General features: G+C 49.8%; 1 protein-coding gene across 25 annotated transcripts in view; it reads right to left on the bottom strand.

Annotated features, from left to right (window-relative positions):
• PPP6R3 (protein phosphatase 6 regulatory subunit 3) overlaps positions 1–17224 on the bottom strand; it is a 1519855-nt gene that overhangs the window by 1254922 nt on the left and 247709 nt on the right. The window lies entirely within an intron of this gene.

The raw sequence follows: 17224 nt of genomic DNA on the forward strand, positions 1-17224 counted from the left end.
GATCTCTGTACAGCTGTTCTTCAAAAAGGTGGTTTGCTTCCCTCTTTGGTCTGCAAAGAGGTTAGGGGATCAGAGGCCGGTTTTGAGTTCAGAACCAGTTTAGGACAGGAGCCATGGGAGCCAACAGGGCCACAGGTGTGAAAAGGTCTAAAAGTGCGGAGGGTACTACAGGAAGCTGGGGACAAATGGTGCCTCTACCAGTACCATGGGAGCCAAAGGAACTCCATGGAGAACCATAGCACTCCTAAATACCTCAAACATGGCATTCAGGCAGAACACATCCATACCTGGAGAAGGGAACTCAGGTTAGGAAGGATTTTGAGAAGGCAGTCGCGAAGGCAACAGCGATGGGCTGCAATCTGATGCTGCAGATGAGAAGAGATCACCATCAGCTCAGGTTACACCAAAAATTCTGTAGGGTTTGAAAATAGTAAGAGCAACTCTTTTCTTTATGTCCCGCATGCCCAGCGCTGCTTTGGAGTGACCTCTTGGAATCACTCCGTACTTTTTTGGAAACTCATGCATGTACTGCACTGTTTCCAATGAGTACTCGTGCATGTACAGCGTTTACCTTGCGGGAGCGAGCAGCGGCACCATCTGTTTGAATTTATCGCGTCTGCCGCTGCTCGCTCCCGCAAGATAGACGTTGTACATGGACTTCCGGCCGCGCTCCACTGAAACCCCTTTGAATGGTGCCCTCAGCATCTACAGGCATCCAGTAAGCGCCCGCCGCTGCTCGCTCACCTAAGCTAACTGCACGTTGCTTTAACTTTCGCGGTCGCAGGGCCACGCTGGTCTTTCAGCGCTTGTTTGGATTTGACCCCATGTCAGCTACCAGATCTTTAGCCCTAGCCACAATCGGGTATTTGTATTACAGACAAGGCAGCGCAAACGGGGCCCCGCTCAGGGCGTACACCTTTAGAGGGGAGCAGGAGCTGCGTGCAGTAGAACTTTTTCCGACAGGCTCCAAGGAGACGTGCATTTAAACACTTTCTTGCGGCTGCTGGTGCTGTTTCTGCCTATTGGCTGCTGCTTTTCTTCTCATGACTCCTTTTCTTGTCCCGCACACATTTTCCCTACCATTTGTTCAACTCACAGAAGGTTAAAGATGACGAATGTGAAGGGGAGCTAAATATGATTTCGCCGGACGTGCTTTCTGAGCGAAGGCCAGCTCTGATTTACGCCCCCACAAAAGATAGTCGACACCGATGACCTTGATTGGCTGGCAACTTAGCGGGTTTCCTACTGCTTTGGCTTCTTCTGAAGCATGTAACAGTCGTGTGCTTGATTGTTAACGAATATTTGCGTTCTTACAGTGAAGACACCACACTTTTATTGTCTGCCTCTATTTGGGTTAGCAGTTGCAGTGTTTTGGGGCATCAATGAAGTTTTGCGGACTCTGGCATAACAAGCCTTGGCTGTACCTGCAGCAGGTGGCATCTTGAGCCATTGAGCAGCAAGGCAGTTGCAGCAAAACATCTTGCATGATGTACTTGTTGCCATTGTGGGCAGCTTTTTAGTGTAATTTCCCACCCTCTGTATTGGTATGCGCTGTGAGTGTTTCCCCATGGCGTTTAAACACACGTTTTGGTAAAAAAAAATGTTTTAAAAAAAGGCCAGGTGCATTCTTTTGGATCAGAGTAGAATGTTGAATGTTCTGCAGACCACGTATTGCCCATAGCTCAGAAGGGAAGACTGCTGAATGGAGTAAATCAGTTGAGTGTTCCTGTCTGCTGATTTGAAGGGACATCAAGCACGCAGAAAACGCAGAGCTTTTGTATTCACTCCTTCGGCGGATAAACTACCCCCACCTTCAGGAATGCCTTGCACATTTACCTCTCCTGAATAAACAAAAATCGCAGTTTAAGACGTGTGAGAAAGTGCCATCTTTCTTACATGGTATGCCCCCACTTTTTGCTGAATTGCTGAATGTACTTTGAGTGTGCCCTGGACTCCTGCCAATCAGGTGCCCAGGGCCTATGTTCCTTCCCTAAAACACAAATTGGCAAACCCTGACCACATGTCAGCCCCTAGTAAATGGTACCCTAGGTACCCAGGGCCTTGTGACCAGGCAAGGCCTCTAAAGGCTGCAGCACCCATTGTGCCACCCTTAGAGGCCCTGTACCCACACACACACACACACACACACACACTGCCCTTGCAGGCTGAGTGTCTGGGTACAAGACAAAACAAAGTCGACATGGCACACATCCATGTGTGCCATGCCGACCACCTACACTGCCATGGCATACATCAGCCACCCCTCTAGCTGAGTGCCCTATGCCAGTGGTGTGGGCGCAGGAGCCCTGTGCCCCTACAGTACCCAGGTCCATTCCTGGGCACTGTAAGTGCAGTGCTGCCATTTAAGAGTATATGGTGCTGGGAGCTCGTCAAACACCAACTCCACAGCACCATAATGGCAACACTGAAGACTGAGAAGTTTGTTATCAAACTTTTCAGCACATTAAACCCACACTGATGCCAGTGTGGGATTTAATGTACCAAGCACCCCAGAGGGCATCTTCGAGATGCCCCCTGAAACCTAACCTACAATCCACGTCTGTTCTGAGGCTGCCTAGCCTGCCACACAGCAGACATGTTGCTGGACCCCTGGGTAGGAGAGCACCTGCTCTCCTGGGTCTGCAACAATGCACATCCTGGGCGAGGTGCTAAATCTCCTCCCCCAGGATGGGCGGGGGAAGATTCAAAGGCATGCCGCCTCTGTGAGCTTCCCCAGGCCACTGCAACCCCCCACTCTGGTTGGAAGCTTGGCCGGAAACCCCAAATAAGGACAGGGGATGTGCCAGCCTGCCAACCCCACCCCTCAGGTGGGGGAGGCGAGTTGAAGCACATCTCCTGGCTCTCGCCATCTTGAAGATGGGAAGCCCTGCCCAATCAGGACTAGGCTACTGCCCCCCTCCCACAGGAGAGAGTAGGATAGGGGGTGTACCCACACCAGGACAGGGACCCATTGGTCCCTGCCCTTCACCTACCTGTAACGCCCCTAAATCTAGTATTTAGGGGCACCCTGAACCTTCCTTTCCCAAATTCCAAAATCCGAAGAAGAGCTAGAAGAAAGAAGACCTGCCCTGCAGCTGCTAAGAAGAGGAAGACACCAACTGCTTTGGCCCCAGCACTACCGGCCTGTCGACCCTGCTCCAACCCGGCATCTCTTGTGGCCAGCAACCTCAAAAACCCGGGAGGACCTGGCTACCTTTTGACTCTAAACCCCTGGGACTCCCATGAGTAGAGGCTCTACTCAAAATCTACTTTTAATCCCTGGCAGCAGCCCGGAACCGCAAACCCATCCCACTCTGCACCCGCCAAGCCTGGCCTGTGCCGGAGTGAACAAAGACCACGAGGACGACCCCACGGTGACAGTAACCCCAAGTCCGGCACCCAAAGACCTCCCTCGACACTCCTGAAGAAGCCTGCAGCCTCAGAACCAGGTGCCCCCCCAACCGCGATCAACCCAGGGTAAGATTTCCCGACATCAAAAGGCACCCCTGCACCCGGCGCCTCGCGAACCCTGTGCCCAATCCCGGGGTACCTACCTATCCTCCAACTACCCAACTTATCTCTCGAAGTGGTGGTGGCACCTGAAGAATCTTCATCCCAGAGCTTGCAGTCTTTCTAAAACGGAGATTTCCCATTGAAATCAATTGAGCGCCCGAAGGCTCAAAAGCACCCTGCACCCAGCCGCCCGAGTGGCCCTGGCAGTGTAACCTCTACACCTATCTACTTCCCCACTTGCCCCGAGTAAGTGACCAGGAGCCCAGCTCCCACAGCCGCGTGGCCGGCTAGTTTGCAGCCACCAACCAAGGCCCCCCTACCTCTCATAGGATAACATTGTGCCTAACTCTCTCTGCACCCGGCCGCCCTTGTGCTGCTGAGGGTGAACCAACTGTACCTACCTGACCCTGGGAGACCCCTGAGTCTATGTTCAGAACCTTAACTCTGCCAGTCGAGTACTTGCCTTTAAACCGATAACTCAATTTTCTCCATAGGGTAACACTGACTGGCTTTTCCTGAAATTTCTTCTAAGTGTGGACTTTTCAAAACTTAAAATATTCACCAAAAATCAGCCGAGTAACGAAAACACTCACCTGCTCTTAGGTAAGCTCCCAGTGCTGGATCTTAGTGCCCAGCACTGACTCTGAAAAATACTTACAACTGTACTTACCAGTAACCCAATGTTCTCCCATAGGAAATCATTGACTGTTTTTCTGTGAAATTTCTTGTGTCAATTTCTGCAATCTTTAAATGTTCTTTAAAAATCGTATAATTTCTGAAAACGTAATTACTTACCTGTTTTGGATAAAAGGTCCCAGTACTGAGTCTAGTCACCCAGTACTGGATTACAAAAGTAATGAGAATATACTATACCTGCAACTAGAATTTTCTGCCATAGGGAATCATTGACTGTTTTCTATGAAATATGTTTTAAGTGTCAACTTTTAAAATAGCTAAATATTGTCTAAAAATCAGCACAGTAATTAAGTCGACGTTCATCACTTGATTCCAAGTACTGACCCAGGACTGAATCTAGAATCCAGTCCAGGAATTCCAAAAGTAATCCTAAAAGTAATCTGTGGCAAATAACTTGAAACTTCCATTTAACTCAATGCATTATTGTGTTTAAAATTGTGTTGCCTGTTGCAACCACTTGTAACTTTCTACAAAAGTAAATTGCATATTGCAAAAGTATTTATATAAAGCATCTCATTCTGAGAAAGTATATTTTAATACCTATTGTTGGTTCTAAAATAAAACAAGCATATATTGTTTATATATAAACCATTGGCCTAGAGTTCAGTTATTGAGTGTGCGACACCATTTGCTGGCTGAGTGTGTGCAACAAATGCTTTACACTGTCCTCGGATACTGCCTTACTGCTCGACCAAGCTACCACTTTAGAGAGTAAGGTTATATCTAACTTTAGCCTCTGCCAAACCTCTGGGGACTGTGGACTCTGTACACCCTGTACCTATTTGGGAACAGTATATACTGAGGCAGTTTCTCACAAGACGGACCTAAAAATCACCTCTCTCCCCTAAAGAATTCGTTGTGGCTAGAAGCGTCGACCCGGCTGCCAAATATTTATAAACAGTGAAACTTGCACGCTGCTGTCTCGGCCCGTGCGTGCGCCCTCCTCGCAGGGCTCCGAGCGGTTCCATAATCCCAGCAGCCTGAAGGCTGCAGCTTTTTTTCTGTTCCTTAACTTTTTAACTGGGCTTTGGAGTAGCCTTTGAGAGCTATCACAGCTGCCCTACAGCCCTGGTGCTACATATGGTCATGATTTTTGCGTGGGCATTCTCATTGTGAAAAAGGGCAGGAATAGGAATCACTTTGAACCACATAGGTTTCATTGGTTGCCAAGTACCATTGCCTTCACAAGCACGTCACCAATGGCTGCCATAGTGGTGGCATGCAAGATGGCGCTGCTTAGGGGTAGCAGGCTGGTGGGTGCACGGAATTACCACTTCATCCTGTTCCTTCTTTGTATTCAGTGCCCACTCTGATATTCAGTTCAGTGCATGTGTAGGGTGTGATCTACAATATCCATGATCCACATAAAATGGGCTGAACTATAATATAACTAGTAAAGCTCATTATTAAAATCAAGCTGTTTTGGACACGGGCCTTTCAAAGGGCACACCCTTTGTGGGAAATCAGTCTGACATAAGGCTGCTTGTATCGTAGCAATACATAAATGGCTAATTCAAGGGGGTGGGTAAGGTAAGAACTAGAAAGTTCCTTTTCTGTTTTGGAAAGTACGCACAAGTTTGGAAATAAAATACAAGTCAAATACTAATTGTGGTTTTGCGACAGTGTTTCCTTTGCCGTCCAAACGAGAAGACGGTTTCATGAAGGTCCATTTACCTCCTTATAAAAACATGTTTTTTTGCTGCCGATCTGCTTCTCAAAGCATCAACGTGGACAAAGCAATGCGCTTGTGACTTCTGCAGAAATGCCTCGTTTGGTCTTCCCCTTCATTATCATGTGTGCACAGCGTGTTTTGTTTTACGGTAAAGAACGTGAAATGAGAACAACAGAGACACGAGTTTCAGCAGCATTCTGTTTACAATTTTGTGACAGCTTTTTTTCGCTGCGACTCTGCGTCAATCAAGGCTCAGTGACTCAGCCTCCTGCTGTCAAGTTTAGGCATCCTTCTAAACCGGTCTGCGATGGAAGCAAATGGTGTGTTTCCTGGCACATCGCATTATGTCTCTGTGCTCCAGTTTAAATATTTCACCTGGTTTGGGAGATTAAAAAAAAAAAAAAAAAGCCAGCAGTCTCATACTAATCAGAGCTATATATATTTACAAGCATTGGCATAGCCAATAGGTCTCGCTTTTGGGACCTTATAATGGTTTAGCCATGCAACAGTTAATGTTGTTGCACCAGGATATTGTGCTGGATAACTAAACACTTACAAGGTCCCAAAGGCGAGACCGATTGGCTATGCCAATACTGGTTTGTCTTCTCTCCTTGTGTTTGTGCCTCATTTACCTGAAGCAGAGGTCCTTAGGTGAGGGAGGGAGCTTTGTTTGCCCCATCATCCTTAGCTCTGGCCATGAAGATTTTTGCTTCCCATTCTTATGGCATTGGGTTGCATGCTTTTGACAGAACAAGCAGGATCTGGAGTCATGATCAAGACCACAGACGCCAGGGGTAGACTTGTGGGTTCAGTGACCAACATCTGACCGTTACTGCATGACTTGAAACCAGGCGACATTGGGGGTGAAATAGTAGCACGCACAAAAACACGAGAAAAATTATTAAATACACCCAACAGGACTTTCAAGAAGTGAGCTACAGACCTAAATCAAAGATGCAGAAAAAAGGTTACTGATGTCAGACAGCTGGTAAGCGTGCTTGTTTTATGGCTTCATAGAGGTCACTGACATTTCTCATGTAGATATGTAGCAGGCACCCTCTACGAGCATAGACGACCTATGAAAAGTTTCTGGATCTAGTCTGCGCTGGGGGAGGTTCAAAAGGTGAGGACTCTCCAGAGAGAAGTATCCATCATAAAAGTGTGGCTTGCATAGTGTGTGTACTCCCCCCACTTACGCAACATCCATCTCGCTGATGGGCACGTTCCTTGAGAATGCTACCACACACACTCACTATGACAACGTAGATGAGCACTCAAAATTATCTATTTTGCATAAATAGGCAGTAGATTAATTAAAGGTAATAGATATGGCACCAGCATCTTTCCTTAGCCACGAACAAGCAGGGGCATGGAAATGAAAAGCATCCTGTAGGGGGAATAGGAGGGGGGGGGCAGGGGGGATGCAACCGAAAGCTACTTGAACCATATACAGAATATGGTACACAGGCTTTACAGCACCCTTGCATACAAAGCAATGCCAAATAGGAAATCTGTATCCTCTGAAAGCAGCTTACTGTTATAATGTGAAAGCCTTGAACATCAATATTAAAAATAATACGAGTGATGGTTCCACCTATTAGTAAGTTTCTTCAACTAACCATTAAAAACCAACAGGTCAGTTTGATGTCATTTCGATGGCATCATAGAAAACGTATTTACTAGTTCCATTTCAGAAGGCCTCAACATTACATACAGAATAAGATGCACTTGCACAGCTGACATCTTACACCAAGCACGTCAGGAAATCCAGCTCTTAGCAGAGCTCAGTAGTATAAAATCTGACCATTGCTTACCGACATCTTGTGGGTGATTTACTGACGGCTACCAGGACATCTAGAGTTCCAGAGGAAAGACATGGGCAAGAGAGTAGCCAGAAAATACAAATATCACCCACATTAAACAACATTTCTAATGACACCTATGCGCAATGCAAGTAAGTCCGAGCCTCAGATAATCTCCTTCACTCTTCCGTCCACCCCTCGATCACATTATCCTCCCACCCTTAAATCACTCCTTTCACATTTCCATAATATCTATACATTCAAAGACCATTTCCTTTACACAGCTATTCATGCTTTCACAACTCCATTCATTCTTCCATCATCCCTGCCATCCTTTTCACAAACTGATCCTTTCGCCCTTGAATCTATTCTTCCTTTCATACTTCCAAACATCCTGCCTTACATACTTCCTTCATTATTTTCACTACCTTTCAGTTCCTCACTTTTATTTATTAAGTTATTACTTGCATTTATATTTCCTTCCTCACTTTCTCCCTTCTGTGCTTCTTGTATGTATGTATATGGTATTTCTGTAGAGCAAACCTAGCCAAAAGAAAGTAAAGCACTGTACGGGATCAAAGATGAGCATAAAATCAACAAGCAATAGGTAGGGCACCTTGTTTGTGGATGGTAAATGCATTGGGATGTAGTGTCCTTTAAACAATTTTCCTAAACTGGAGCGTCCGGGCGCTCCTGATGAATAATAGGATGTTCCTGACCGCAAAAATACCGCCATCTTTTTAAAAAAAAACGTTAACACTTTCTAGTCTGCAATTTGATGGTGTCCTGTCTGTGGATGTATCTAGAACCATTAGAAATGATTAGCTTGTCTGCAAGGCAAGCAGGGTTGCAAATTATGTAGCCTGGTTGGAAAATAGTGAGGGCCGGAAAGAGGAGCCAATGGAGTTTCATCAGGATGGGGCTGATTTGGGGATGAATGAGACATGCTGCAGGATACAGGATGCTGGTATAATACCCTTAAGAAGTGCCAGTGGGGAGTCTATGGAGCAGGGCATTACCACCATCCAGATACAAGAGTGCGACGGCTTGAACAGCAGTCGCTTTCTGGAAGAAACTTTCACTTTCTTCAGAAGACCGCAAGTTCATTTTCCAGTCTCCATCTACCATCCTTATTTCCTTTCATTATTTTTCCCTTCTTAGCTTCCTCTTTCCCATATGCAATATTCACTGTGCTGTCCTTTTTATAGGTTTCAAGCTGATCAACTCTTAGTGGGACCCACATTAGAAGGTCTGTGTGTGCAGTGGCTACCCTCCCTTAAGCTGTTGTGAGAATTAACATCACCACTTGCTTTAAGTATGCTCAGTTTAGCTTCTCTGGAATCGGCCACAGCAGATGAGCTATGAGGCAATTTAACCTCCATTAACAGGGACAGCATTCAAGGAAGCTAAATGCCTTCCCTCTAGATCAGGGGCAGATGAACGGAGCCAAGACATCACAGACTGGATGCACTTCGAATTGAATTAGCAGCACACCCAGTTTGGGGTTCCCAAAGCCATCAAGATGAAGTCGAAGCCTGCCTAGTTGAGCTCAGATGGCTCAGTTCGGACAGGCTTAAAACTAGCTTATCCTGGATGCTCGACCAGGTAAAGTTGCAGGAGACGTGTCAAGGGGAGCAGAAGGGCCTCCCAATGTTATCAGTTGGTTTTAAAAGTTCACAAGTTGGAGGAGGAGCTTAGCGCTTGACCAAGATGGCCGCGTGAGCCTTGAGCTCCCGCTACCCTCGCGCCCTCCGGCACTCATCCTGTCCTAAATCCTGATTTTCATGCACGGAATCCTGCAGATGAGTCACAGCTGGGGCGATCGACGTTGTCTGGGCCAAGATCGCCCACCGGGGACCGAAGTTGTGCACGGCGGAAGATTGCGGCCTACCTCTGAAGGATGCCAGGGGCTTGCGTTGGCAGGATGCCCGGCCACTAATTGAACAACAGCGGCCTTGGGAGGTGTGAACTGACGGACGGATGCCGTGGCACTTTCACTTTCGCTTTCTCGCCCTTTGTTTGCTCCGGGTTGGGAGTGCGTCATACAGATCCTCTGTTGTCTGGAAGACCTCCACCCGGTCCTGACTGGCTGTTGAAGACCTAGTCGTACCTGTCTCCTCTACCTGAGTTAGGGACGTCCTCTTGTGACTGACCGTCCTGCTGTCCGAGATGTCGACCAAATCGGAGGCAGACAGGTCGAAGTCTAAGACTACCAGGCGGGGAGGCTATATCCAATCCAACAATATGGATCGCTATGCCCAGCAGAAGGAGTCGCCTGGTGGATCGGGACAGTCGCTGGAAGCACAGAAGGCCGATTCATCCCCAGCCTCGGAGTTATCATTGCAGGATATCAAGGGGGCGATAGATGGGATGCAATCTTCGATTGGGCGACAGTTCGAGACCCTGGCGCACAAGGTGGACATGATTTTGGTCGATGTCAACTTGATTCGCGTGGACCTGGGAAAAACCAATGAACGGGTCAAGTCCCTGGACCTCAAGACTACTGGCCTCGCGGACGATGTCTCGGAACTCCAGGCTGAGGTCCGCAAGCTACGAACCGCGAATGACCTGTCCGCTCGCCGGCTCGAGGACTTTGAAGGTCGGGCCCGGCGCAATAATGTGCGCATTATTGGGGTCCCAGAAACTTCGGAGGAGCTCTCAGTGGACCTCCTCGTCGAGGACCTGGTGGTGAATCATCTTGCGCCGAAGGGCCTCGGCAAGTTTTTCGCGGTGGAGCGGGCTCACCGAGTGCCTGGCGGACGGCCTAAGGTGGGAGCCCCCCCGCGGCCGATTGTCGCCCGGATCTTCCACTTTCGAGATCGGGACGCTATCCTGCAAGCATCGAGGGTGACAGGCCCGGTGCCTTTTCAAAATGCCTCTGTGAGCTTTTACCCTGATTTCACCCAGATGGTGCAGAAACAGAGGCAAAGTTTCCTGGGGGTGAAGCGGCGGCTTAGGGATATGGACCTGAGGTATGCCAGGCTTTTCCCCGCTAAGCTGCGTGTGGTATATGAGGATCGGACTTTCTTCTTCGAATCGCCGGACATGGCGGGGGACTGGCTGGATGCACTCCCTCGGCGACAGCTCGGCCGGGACAGCGTGGATGGGGTGGAAGGCGACCGGGATGGACAGAAGTGATACCCTCGGTGCTGGCCTGTTTCGATTCAGCCCTGGACAGTGACTCGCACCTTATTGCGGTAATGGGAGGGCGGCGGGGGGAAGATAGGGGCTCTTTCCTCCCTTGGGGTGCTTTTTGTAGATTTGTTTTTGGTAGGGCGACAGGCACACTGCAAGTTGGGGGGGGCTTTGTAAGCTGACGCAGGGGTGCAGGGTGGGGGGGGGGTTTCAGGATGTTGGGGTTGTTGTTTGGGGTGGTTGTTTTTTCTTGCAAGGCGTAGCAATGACTGTCAGAATTGTCCGATTGTGGTTCTCTGGGGGGGGGGGGGGGGGGGAGGTCTCTTTGTGTTCAGGGATGGGGGATAGGGGCTTAAACGTACTCAGCTGGAATGTTAATGGCTTAGGGGACCGTATAAAACGGGGGATAGTCCTGCAATTTTTGAAACGGACCTTGCCAGACGTGGTCCTCTTGCAGGAGACCCACCTTATAGGGAATATGTGTTATGCGCTTAACAGAAAGGGCTATAAATTCATTGCTCACTCGGGGTTTTCCTCGGGATCCAGGGGTGCGGGCATACTTGTCAGAGCTTCCCTACCATTTGAGGTTGACTCCACCATTGTTGATGATAGGGGGCGCTTTGTGGCCGTGTCGGGGAGGTGGGAGGGCAGAACGTTGGTCTTGGTTTCCGTTTATGTCCCTCCTGCCTTGCAGGCCTCCACGTTTGCTGATCTGGGCAAGGCCTTGTTGGAACTCCCCGAAGGGATGCTAGTGGTGGGAGGGGACTTCAATGCGGTTGGTTCTGGAATGCTAGATAGGCACCCGCCCAGAGACACCGGGGGGGCCCAGAAGTGGCTTCCCGACTTTATTGATACTTTTGGCTTGGTAGATTGTTGGAGGCTGCGGCACCCCACTCAGCGACAATACACCTTCCACTCCGGGGCCCACGGGAGTCTCTCCCGGATTGATTATCTGCTCACTCTGGCGGCACACGCCTCTTTGGTAACTGAGGTTAGGCACATGGCACGGGGCATATCAGATCATTCACCAGTGTGGGCACGTCTGGACATGGGCCGGGTGGCGGGGGGCAGGGTGGCTCCCGTTAACCCCTGGTACTTTCGGGACCCCAAGCTGCGCAGCGCGTTGCTGAAGACAGTTGACCACTACTTTCGAGAAAACCAGGGCTCAGTTGACTCCGCGGTGTCCTTGTGGGAAGCTTCTAAGGCTGTACTGAGAGGAGAAGCCTTGTCCCTGGTAGTGGCCGCCAAGCGGCGGAGAGACGCCGAGGTGATACAAGTAGAGGATGAGATAGCGGCTTTAGAGTTGGCCTTGGAAAGGGATGTTGAGACGTCCACGCTGCACAATTTGAGCCTGAAGCAATTGGAGTATAGGGATCTGGTGACAAATGCCGCCAAGACCCTTCACAGGGAACAGCAGGGGCTGTTGTATGATGTTGGTGATAAGGCCGGGTAATTGCTGGCATGGCTGGACAAAAAGGAGCGTGTTAATCGTGTGGTGCCGGAGTTGTTGACGGATGGGGGAGAGGTTGTCACTGATCCCGACGGTATAGTCCGGTGTTTCTCAGACTATTTTCGTACGGTATACGCCTCGGTCTCGGATAGATCGACTGAGGACTCGTGTGATCTTCTGCGTGACATCGCTCTGCCCTGCCTTTCCGCCATTGATAGGGAGGACCTCGATGGTGATATCACTGTAGACGAAGTGGCAGGTGCTATCCGTGCGTTGCGCTCCGGCAAGGCTTCGGGCCCAAATGGTCTGCCGGTAGAGCTGTACAAGCTTTGTCCGGATAAGTTTGCTCCTCACTTGACCGCCATGTTCGTGGAGGCGCGGAGGAACGGGTTTCTTCCGCTCGATCAACAGCTGGCGACGATCGTGGTAATACATAAAGACGGAAAGCCCCGGGATAGGTGTGGCTCCTATCGGCCGATCTCGCTCCTCAACGTCGAGCCGAAAATCCTTGCCAAGATTCTCGCGAACCGCCTGGTCCGGGTACTTGCCGACTTGATCCACCCGGATCAGTCGGGCTTTATCCCGCACCGTAACACTGCACTAAACCTTAGACGCCTCCACGGAGTGATTGCCAGGACGGGTACGATACGAGAGCCGGCTATTGTGGCGTCCCTCGACGCCACGATGGCCTTTGACACGGTAGAGTGGGCATACTTGTGGGCGGTGCTGGCCAAATTCGGCTTCGGGCCTGGATTCGTGGGGTGGGTGAGGCTGCTCTATGAGGGGCCTCTTGCAAGCGTCGTGGTGAACGGGCGGGAGTCGGCACCTTTCGAGCTCGGGAGAGGCACCCGGCAGGGTTGCCCCCTGTCGCCGTTGCTGTTTGCCCTTGCTCTTGAGCCGTTGGCGGCGTGGATACGGTGGCACCCGGATATATGTGGGCTTCGCTGGTCGCCTGACCACGAAGACCGTATTTCACTCTACGCTGACGACATTCTGTTATATCTTGCCTCGCCTAAGAAATCTCGGATAGTGGTTTGTGACGTCTTGACATCTTTCGGTAGAAACTCGGGCCTAGTCATTAATTGGGGGAAGTCACACTTGTATGTCCTGTGTGGGGATGTCCCGCCTGTCCCGCGTAACTGTTCGATCCAGATAGCCCAGCAGGGCTTTTTGTATTTGGGGATCTATATTTCCACCGACCCCATCTTGCGCTACGAGAAGAACTTGCTCCCTCCCTTGGTGTGCCTGCGGCGGGATGTGCCGTGCTGGCGGCGATTGCCGCTCTCCCTCCTTGGCCGCGCTGCACTGTTTAAAATGATGTCCCTTCTCCGTTTCCTCTATGCCCTGCAGAATACTCTTGACCTGGTCCCGGCCAGCTATTTCCGTGAGATCGAAAGCCACCAGCGCACGCTCTTATGGGACGGGCGTCCGCGTATCGCAGTCGCTAAGTTGACGCTTCCGTGGTACGACGGTGGTATCGCGCTTCCAGACATTCAACGTTATTACTGGGCCACCCAGTTGAGCGCGATTAACCATGGTGTCTATGGTCCGGCGCTCAGCCCTGGCTTCGCCATAGACCGCTGGTTGCTCCGTGGGGGTAATTACCACAGAGCGTTGTATTCAAAATCGTCGGACCTCACCCTCACGGGGCCCACCAGAGTGGCCGTCCATGTGTGGAAGGTGGCGACGGACTCGCTGGGCTGGAGGGGTAAGCTTACCCTTGCCACCCCTCTGTTCGACTCCGAGATTCTGGGGAAGCTTTGGCGCACAAAAGGGTTCGAGAAATGGGATTTGATCGGCATATCCAGGGTTGGCGACCTTTTGGTTAAGGGTAAGATAAAGTCGTTCGAGGAGCTGCAGAAGGAATACGAGTTGGGGAGCACGGAGTTCTTCCGATATGCACAAGTGCGCCACGCCTTGCGGTCAGTCCTTGTGGAGGGGGAGAAGGTGCCCGAGTCCTCTCCGTTGGAGGATCGGATCCTGGATGGTCACATGCCAGAGAGCACGATTTCGCTCATTTATAAGAAGCTTATCAATGTTCGGGCGGATCTTCTCCTAGGATTGCGCGCCCAATGGATAAGGGACGGCCTTGAACTAGATGATGAGGATTGGCAGTACGCAGTTTCTTCTCCCAAAGAGGTCGCTATCCCCCGCGCGCCTGCGGCTGGTGCAGCTTAAAATACTCCATAGGGTCTACGTGACGGGGCCCAGGTTGGTTCACATGGGTTTTTCTGAGGAGGGCCTATGTAAGAGAGGCTGTGGTATGGTGGGTACCTTCCTCCATATTATTTGGGAATGCGGTGCGATTATGGAGTTCTGGAGGCAAGTCCATGAGGTGATGGGGGAGGTGACAGGAATTGTTATGCAGCCTGAGGCGCGATGTTGTCTCCTGAATGTCTGGAGTCCTACTGACCACAACGCGGCACAGACTCAGTGGGTGACCCTGGGGAACATGGTAGCCAAGCGCGACATCGCTCGGCTGTGGGGCTCCAATAGGCCGCCCACATTGACAGCGTGGATGGAAAACATGGACTGGAGCATGTTTAGGGAGAAGACAGTGTATTGTGCTCGGGGGCGCCCTCGGAAATGGCATGCTGTGTGGGGGCCATGGAACCAGTACAGAGGGGACATATGCCTGCCCCCCGACCCGGATCCGCCTGAGGAGCAACTTTCCCCTTAGTCCTTTTCCGGCTTTGACTTTCCCGCCTCCCGCTGATATGTGATTGTTTTTAGAGTCTCTGCCTTTCCCTCCTTTCCCTTACTATAGATCAGTGCCTGTTGGACGTGATGGGGCTCGTCCCCCCTGATGGGAACCTCTCTTGGTGTTTACAGTACCTTTCGCCTTGCTTGTGTTTAGGGTTGTATTTATGTTTATGCAAAATAGAACCTTTGGCTCTCCTGTCAGTGATATGTGGACGCAAGCATGTGTTGAACCTCTAAAGCTGCCGTACCTCCGGGATGTCGGCTGAATAGCTGTGTCACTGATATAAAATAAAGGTTTTTCAAAAAAAAAAAAAAAAAATTCACAAGTTACCTAAAATCAAAGAGGTTCCAGAGAAAAAGAATGAACCTAGATGCAACAAGCTCTTCGAAGATGGTATTACCAGGTATTCTCCCAGTGTCAAGAATTCCTGTCATACAAGGGAAACACGCCCTTATGTAAACAGGAGAGCTGTTACATAACTCAAGGGAAACACGCCCTTATGTAAACAGGAGAGCTGTTACATAACTCAAGGGAAACACGCCCTTATGTAAACAGGAGAGCTGTTACATAACTCAAGGGAAACACGCCCTTATGTAAACAGGAGAGCTGTTACATAACTCAAGGAAAACACGCCCTATAAAGGGAGGAACCGGGAGGTACAAGGCTGTCGGATATTGTGTTTACACCGACGTACCTGCTTCGTGAAGAGCAGTGTTCCGGAGTGGTGCTCCAGTAAGGCAAGAACGGAGGTAGGTCGAGTCGTTACTCCCTGGGCCGTGTCTTGCCCCATCGTCACCTGTGAAGGACCCGGAAGCTCTACCGGTCAACCATTGAGCTTCGCTTTTTGACTCGGCTGAGTCCAAGCGCAGTGGCGCTTTTGCTGGTTGGAGTCGTAACTCCCAGCCCGACCAGAGACACAGGGACTGCCAGCTGTAACGCACACCAGGAGGTGTTTGCCGCGTTACAGACTCGGAAGTCCACAGGATCGATCGAGCGGCTGCTCTCGGTTCAGTCTTCTTGCTTGTGATTGGGGTATCGGTGACGCATCACCAGGAGGTGACTCCGCGTCCCGGTGCAGTCTGAGGAAGAGGTTGAGCGGCTGCTCCCTTCAGGTAGAGACCCCGGCTAGGTGTTTCCCTGACTCCTCGATTCTCCCCAACACTCTTCGTGCCCCTCACAGCCTACCGATTGGCATTGTCGGCCATTTCATTTCTGCCCTCTGTTGGCATACGCCGGGATCGGCGTATATGCAGAGGACGGTTAGGACCATCCGTGCTGTGGGCTGGTAACGTACTTAGCCTGGAGGATTCCAGTGACTATAACTTTTGTTTGTTCTTTGTATTTTATTTGCCTTCCTTAAAAGAACTAACCCTTCACAAGTGGTTGCGTCCTCATTGTCGTGTCTGTTAAACGATCCTGAGACGTTCAGGGCGTTACACCCAGATCTGCAGACCCCCCCCCTCCAAGGTGGTATTCTGTACTATTACTAGTCCAATATAAACCTCAGGAACTTCCTTTATCCAGATGGAAAGGAATATCAATACATACATTGTTGAGCAAAAGCAATATTTCTGAACAGCACCCTGTACTTGCATTAACCTCTGAAGGAGGCACTGGTTTAGATCACACAAAACAAGTATTAAGCAGAGTCCACTTAGTAAGCATGGAAATAGCTATCCTACCCCATCCTCAACTCCCACCACGCCACAATCTGCTAGGATACTAAAATGGATAGCCTCAAATATCCAGAACGAAGCTGAAGAGTACAAGACTATCAAACCGCTGAAAGTATCCAGCCTGCACTCTTTCGAGCTAAGTGTATCATACAACGTGGGACACCATACATTCTGACTATTTAGGCTCTTCTGAGGATGCAACATTAGCTTAGTTTTCCAATATGAACCTCATACTGCAACCTGTGCTTTTTTTTTGCAAACAACTGAAAAATGAGCAAACTTACCACAGCTGGATTCAAGACCAAGCTACTAAATATTAGTATGGCCAACGAGGTTTAAGCACCACAGTAATAAACATTTTTTTAATGCGACATGCAACAGTTTAATAATTAAAATGGCATCTAACATGGCATGAATAAAAAATGAAAAAGGACTCATTACACAAATATTTATAATTGTGGTATCAAATCAATTCAATTTGACCCAAGGAGTGACCCATATTTGCCTCTATTTGGTTTGTCAAGTCAATATCTACCTTATACTTTGAAGAGAGGATTTGGTAGAAACCGCTCTGTT

This window comes from Triturus cristatus, chromosome 3_1 (assembly GCF_964204655.1).
Source record: "Triturus cristatus chromosome 3_1, aTriCri1.1, whole genome shotgun sequence".
Taxonomy (NCBI): Eukaryota; Metazoa; Chordata; class Amphibia; order Caudata; family Salamandridae; genus Triturus; species Triturus cristatus.